The sequence below is a fragment of the Macadamia integrifolia genome, chromosome 11, assembly GCF_013358625.1.
Source record: "Macadamia integrifolia cultivar HAES 741 chromosome 11, SCU_Mint_v3, whole genome shotgun sequence".
In the NCBI taxonomy this organism is placed as follows: domain Eukaryota; kingdom Viridiplantae; phylum Streptophyta; class Magnoliopsida; order Proteales; family Proteaceae; genus Macadamia; species Macadamia integrifolia.
Genome location: NC_056567.1, coordinates 13,698,980 through 13,706,100, shown reverse-complemented (window position 1 = coordinate 13,706,100; position 7,121 = coordinate 13,698,980). Strand labels below are relative to the sequence as shown.

The window sequence follows — 7,121 nt, the reverse complement described above, 5'->3', positions numbered from 1 at the left end:
CCTAAAATTCTGCCCCATGGACAATAAGTGGTCAAGCTTTTCAAAAAGCATGTCCACTCTGGTGTTTATGGCCTCAGATTGGCCTACCTCATAGAGGCCACCTCTCTTTTGGGATCCAATGGCGGGGGCTTCAGTCCTAGAGGCTGACATATGATGTAGAGAATTTTCACTGAGAGTTTTAAATATTTTCCATATCTCATCCTCACTTTTATGCATAAAAGTGCCTCTATAGGAAACATCAACCATCTGTCTATGTCTATCTATCAGTCTATCATAGAAACATTGGACCAACTGCCATTTAGGCACAACATGACGGGGACACTTTCTAATTAGATCCTTAAGTCTCTCCCAGGTCTTATGGAATTTCTCACCATCAACTTGTGAAAAATTAGTGATGGCTCGCCTGATTTGGTTAGTCCTACCTATGGGAAAGTACTTCTTTAGGAACTCTTGTTGCATTTGGGCCCAAGTGTCGATCACTACAGAAGAATCCAAAGAATTAAGCCATTGTTTGGCTTTATCCTTAAAGGAAAATGGGAACAAGGTCAACCTAAGGGCATCTTCAGAAAAATTCTGGATTTTGACAGTGGAGCATATCTCCAAAAATTCATCTAGGTGCTTGTAGGGTTCCTCATTATTAAGTCCATAGAAAGATGGGAGCATCTGAATGATACTAGACTTGATCATATATTGGGCGGCCTGAACAGTAGGAACCTTAATACAAGTGGTAGATGTATAAGTCAATGGGGTAAAGTGTTCACTCAATAGGTGCCTTGAAGGTCCATTTTCCTCTGCCATTTTATTTTTTTGAATTAAACGCAAACTTTTCTCAATCTCAAGGTCCAAATTGGTCAATTTGGGATGACAAGAATGACGACCATGCATCAACTACTAACAACCATGAAAATAAAATAAACTAACCAAAGAGAGGAGCTCATAACTAGACTGTGCAAGAGGGCTGAATGCAAATTAAACAAATTGGGTTGTGATATCAAACTTTCACCCAGGAGACTCGGGTTCAATGCCCAATAATGGAACCATGTTGAAGATAGTGCACTTTTTTTTGCTCTACAAACTGGGCTACCTGCAAAAAAAATAAAAAAAAAATAAAAAACAACTTAGGTTGCTCTAAACATAAACTAAAGAAGAAGATAAAAAAAAATTCTAAAATTAAAACTAAAACAAAATAAAACAAAATAACTAAATCAATCTTAGCAAACCGTGCTTCGGTTCCCTGGTTATGGTGCCAAAATTTGATCGTTATCATGAAGGAATCAAAATAAACCCTAAATAAGACTATGAGATAGGGGTAAGAAAGGGGTCAAACCCACAGAGAACTAGAAAGCTAAATCTACTAAGATTGAGGTGAACATTGCTGTGAAAATCAATTTTGTATAATTCAAAATTTAAATTGAAACTAAATAAACCAATTAACAAGAACAAGAATTAATGAGAAGAAGCTATCCTTAGGTCTCGAATCTATTTTGGTATTATTACCATTTTTTGGTTCATACTTCGGTTCACTGAAACTACAATTTCCAATGGAACCACAAAAACACAATCTCTGGCTACCCTAAGCATAACCTATTCTGTCAAACACTATCGTCTATCATTTTCACTTAGCACGCTTAGTTTGATTGGTTAAAGGCTATCATAGTGTATACCAAAAATCACATAAAATATCATTGCTTGAATAGAATAATTGAATCACAAAAATAAATATCCTAAACTAATTTAACTATTAAAATTATCCACAATGGGAAGGAGTTTTTAATTTCAAACAATCATGTATGAGATTAAACTAGAAATTAAATAACAATAACTTAAAACTTTATCTAGACATAAAGATAGAAAGAAACTTAGCCGCTCGTGGTGCTAATGTTGATGGTGATGAACCCTTGGCGTCATGGCACTCCTCTCTATGCAATGTTGTACCTGCAAATCCGTTCACAAGAAGGTGCACTCCGAGAAGAAAAGAGAACTATGAGAACCAAGAAAGAAAATCTAGCAAGCTATGATGTATGTGAAAGGTGTGATATGGCAGCCTTCTCTCCTAAAGTATGAGTGTCAAAAGTCCCTAAAGAGAAGGACCGAGAGGGATTTATGGGAGAGAGAGATAGGTGTGTTTGATAATAGAGGTGGAGTTTGAATAGGAGAGTGAAGGGGGCAACGTGAGTGAAAAAGAAAGGTGAGTTGGTGTGGGAGAGAAAAAGAAGGAAAGAAAGAAAGATTGGTTTGGTCCAAGAGAGGGATTAGGAAAGAGAAAGTGAGAACCGTGGGTGAATAGGAGAATTAGGAGAGAGATATATGGAATGGAGAGACAAAATAGGAGAGGATTTTGAGGACGAGTAGGAAAGAGTGAGAGATGAGTTCGGTGGAAGGGAAACCTTGGGATGGGAGAGATCCTAGGAGATTGGGAGATAAAATAGGGAAAAGAAAAAGAGAGAGATCGGCTAAGAGGTTAGGACAAAAGAGAGAAAGAAATGTGGGAGAGATAGATCGCTAGGCCTAAGATTGAAAATAGGGAGAGAACCGTGGAGAGGAGAGAAAGAAAAAAAGGGAAAGATTAGGTGGGAAGTGAGAACTATGAATGGGACAAAAGAGAGGGAGAGATTAGAGAAAGAGATGAGAGAAAGTAGGGGTGATGTTTTAGGAAAAGTGTGAGAGAGGGACTCCTATTCTATTTTGGACAAGGAGAAAGAAAATATGAGAGAAAGTAGAAGGATGGAAGAAGAGCTAGACATGGAAGAGGGAGAGAAAGAGAAAATCGTTTCTCTCTCTTCAATTTCCCTTTTTCTAATTTTTTATTCTCTTTTTCTCTTAGAATATTCAATTATGCCCTTGATCCTTTACCCTTTGTTCTAGGCTGCAACATCTCTGTCCATTTAGCATCAAAACCTATGCACATCTCTTGAAAATCTTGCAACCAAAGATTATCCAATATGTGGTCAAATTACTCATGAAAATCAACTTAAAATTAACAACTGAATATTAATTTTATGAATAATTGTGACCCAATCAATTAGCAAGTAAGATGTCATCTACATACAAGATCAGAAACATAAACTTGCTCCCACTAACTTTCAGATATATACATATCAAAGGTGTTTTCAACAAATCCGAAAGACACTACTATAATGTGATTGAACTTGAGATACCACTCCCTAGAAGGGTGTGTAAGTTCATAGATGGATTTATTTAATTTACTGTGAGGGTAGCGTCCGAAAATGATGAGATGGCTCTCTCTTCCCCTTTTGAGGGGAGGAAGGGCTTGCACCGATTCTGCCCTCTCTCCTCTCTTTCACTTTTTAGTGAGGGAGGGGTGTGTCATGTGTGCTTTGCTTGTGGGCCCCGCATCGTCGTATCACTGCTCGGAGATATGTGGAGGCCTATGCCGTAAGAGTATAAAGTTCGTCATTTTAGACAAGGGGTTTGATGATGGTCCAATACAGGGATTGGGATCATACAAAAGGGTTTGGAGTCACCACCGTGGATTATGGGTCTAGGACCCGGGGGTGGGCCTAATTCTAGAGAAAAGGGCCTAATAATTGGTCTGGTTCAGAGATTTAGGATAAGTGTTAGGTTACAGAGTTGGAAAGGTGTTAGGCACCCAATTTGCCCAGTTCAATCGGTCTTCCTACTAGATGCTTAAGAACAAACATTTTTCATAATTATTACTATTCCACATGTATGGCTAAGTTATCACACACACACACACACACACACACACATATATATATATATAATAACTGAATTTAAACTACTATATGCACTAAAATAAGGTCAATATAAAGTCTACATGATGACAATTTGGTTGAGAAACTGTATCTGAACTTAACCCCTGTTTTAGATCAAGAGGAGTGGGCCCCTGATTGGTATTGGCTCAGACTATCTTTCGTGTTCTCCTGGCTCAGGGGAAGATGGTCTTGATCTCCAAATTCCTTTTTTGAGAGATGCTGACTGTGATGATAATCGGATAGGGTTCCAGCTAGGAATGGTTACTTTCGGATTTGGATTTGGATAGAGCTTTAGCTAGGGAAAGCTATTTTCGGATTTAGATTCAGACAAAGCTTTGGATAGGGAATGCTATTTCCAGGTTTAGGATAAGGTGGCATTCCGACAGAGCTTTCACCGGGGACAGCTAGGGGAGGGCTAGTGTTTGTGATTTTAAAATGTAACCGCAAGTGTATGGATTAGTGTAGCTACGGGTCAAAAACAGGGAGATCAGCCACTTTATTTTTTTTTTTTGCTTCTTTTAATAATGCGAAAGTGAACTGATTAATGGTTGTGATCTAATTCTAACTACCTTCCTAAACATATGTATCTAAAATAACGTCTTAACCATTCGTCATCTAAGAATTTAAATACGCAAGCCACGTAATTAAAATTAAATAAATAAGTAACTAAAGATAAAGACCCCATACAATTAAAAAACAATGAGGAAAAAAATGCTGAAATAAAAATAAAGTAAAAGAAATGGGATAAAGCTAGAGAGAGACTCACAAGTAGGTTTCTCTATTTAGCCCAAGGGATGCATCATAATATGAGCTTCCCTACTTGACCAGAGAGTCACTCTTACAAGGGTTACTCTACTTGGTTTTAGGTAAAGGGAGGCAATTAAAATAAAAATAATAAAATGATGGTTCTATGGCTAGGAGGGACAAAGCCAACACATACATTAGCCATGAACTTTAGGGGAAAGGAAAAGTAATAATGTAATGACTGAAATTAAAATCCTAAATTAAGAAAGAAAGGATAGTCAGAAGAGAGAATGAGAGGGGGGTGAGAAGACTACTGAAGGAGCGTACTTACTTGAACTTCAACCCTTGAATTGAAAACTTGATCACTTTGAGATACTATCAGTACTAAGAACTAGATCTGGAATAAACCAAATCTGAAATTTCTAGTACTAGAAAAAACAAATCTGAAGAAAAAAATTGAACTTGAAAGACATACTGCTCCATAGCTTATTCTTGTCACCTAGAACTAAGCCTAGAACTAGAACTTGAAAATTACAACTTCAATATCTTAAATAATAAAACTAAAAGACTAAATCAAAAGCAAAAGTGCTTGCATTAATTGAATAAAAGAACTTACAAAAGTGTTTAAAGCATAAACCTAGAACTAGAGCTAGAGAAAAAAAACTAAAGAAAGCGATAGAGCAACTAAAAAAAAAAAAAACCCTAGAAGAAGAATGAAGTGCCTCCTCCCTTTGTGTTAATTCTATTATATAGAAAATGGGGGAGGGAAGCTAATGATTTTAGCTTCTAAAAAAAAAGATTTCTTTTATCTTGTTGATTAGGTGGAGGAGAGAGAAGAGAGAAAATATGTGGAGAGAGAATCTCCCATGATTTTTCTTTCCTTTTTTTTCTTATTGTTTTTCCCTGTTTTCTATTTTTCTCTCTTCTTGCGTAAGAAACCCCCCTTGATCGATTTTTCTTGCTTGGATTTGGGCAATATTCTATTTTAATGGAAAATTCCATCCATACCCTTGTCTTTTTTTTTCTTTCCAATTTTTTCTGTTTATTTTCTCTCTCTCTTATTCAAACTTACATACAAGCATCTTGGCCGACCTCCTTTAAGTGATGAGTAGGTGGTAGCTAAGAGGTTTGAACTTGAGACCTCCTAATAAGCAATGGATTTTGCACACCACAACTCACCAACTATGCTAGGTAGTTGTTGTTACAAAAAATGAATCTTCAATCACCTAAGGATGTGGTCATTGATCCTTGTTGGTATTTGGAATATTCTTTATACCCCTGGGACAACTGTAGACTGGCTGGTTCTGCATCTCAGCTCAGTTCTGATCCATTATTCTTTTTCTGGTCCAAAAGAATAATCACTTGTGCAGTTAACCAAACAAATTTATACTTTTAATTGAACATGTCCATCTTGCTCAGAATTTCTTCTTCTTCGCAACCATGAAAAGAAATAAGATGTCTTTACGTGTAAAATTGGATATATAGCATCCGATAGTCCTTAAGGTCTTGAAAATATAAAACCTGCAAAAAGAAAGTAAAACCCAAGGTAGCTCCATTTTAAATATGTAAAATGCATATTTTACTACCCTAGATTTTACACATAAATGTGCTCATCAGAATTCCCCCACACTTAGACTTTGCTAGTAACAAAAAGAAAAGAATAACAACAAAAATCCTAACTCACTTTCGTAGGAATCACGATTGCACTATGCATATGCAACAAGCCTTTAAACCCCTAGGTCACCCTTAGTGGACGAGTTGTGTCTCATAGGAGTTTACAGTGAATATACACCCAAAATTCAGAATAAAAAAATCCCAACCTTGACTAAAGGTAAGGGCCATACCGATCCAGAGCAAAGATAATTCCTCTTACAAGGGACCCCCACACTTGAACTTTTATTACCCTTTATTAATTTCAGGCACTAGAATATTTCTTAATTTAGAACTCACCTCGTTTCTTCCAAAACATCCTTATCTTAAGGTAAAACCACTTGTGAAGAAATAGGGAACCAATGACTAAGGTGTTGGAATGTTTTTTACCAAACAAGTTACCAAGCATTAATGACATTTGCACATTTTTTTCCTCCTTTTTTTAATAAACTCTATTCTACTCCACTACTTTTGGCCTGAATGACATGGTGGAGCAAACACCAGACACCCAAGTTACTATGTAGCTTCGCTTTTTGCATATGCCCACAAAGACAGTGATGCTAGAGTTCTTTTAGAAGTTTCTTCCCAAGGAATTTTGATCAAGCCACCACGCTTCCTGAGGCGCAATGCCCTGTCTAGTACCAAGGGAATCAATTCTTATTATTCTTTATATCACATTTCACACTTCATTTAAATTTGTACATTTGTCAACTCATGCCAAATTAAAAAAAAAAATCTCAACTCCAAATCAAAAGTACAAGGATCCCACAAACTTACATATGGTCCAATACTATAAAATAGGGGTCTCTTATTTTTCAAAAGAAATTCCCATCTCAAGACACAGACTTGTTTCTCTCTTCTTAATAGGGTTTTTATACATTCAATATGGGTACCTTAATCAAAACTTTTATTTCCATACATCAAGTAACCGAATGGTATGATCATTAGCCAAAAGCCAAAGTAGGATTTCATCCTTAGCAAGCTCAAAAA

General features: G+C 36.6%; 1 non-coding gene across 1 annotated transcript; it reads left to right on the top strand.

Annotated features, from left to right (window-relative positions):
- The first annotated feature begins 304 nt into the window (after nucleotides 1–304).
- Nucleotides 305–411, top strand: LOC122094554. The gene has a single exon (XR_006144869.1). It is a non-coding gene; the product is annotated as a small nucleolar RNA R71 (small nucleolar RNA).
- The last annotated feature ends 6,710 nt before the right edge of the window (nucleotides 412–7,121 follow it).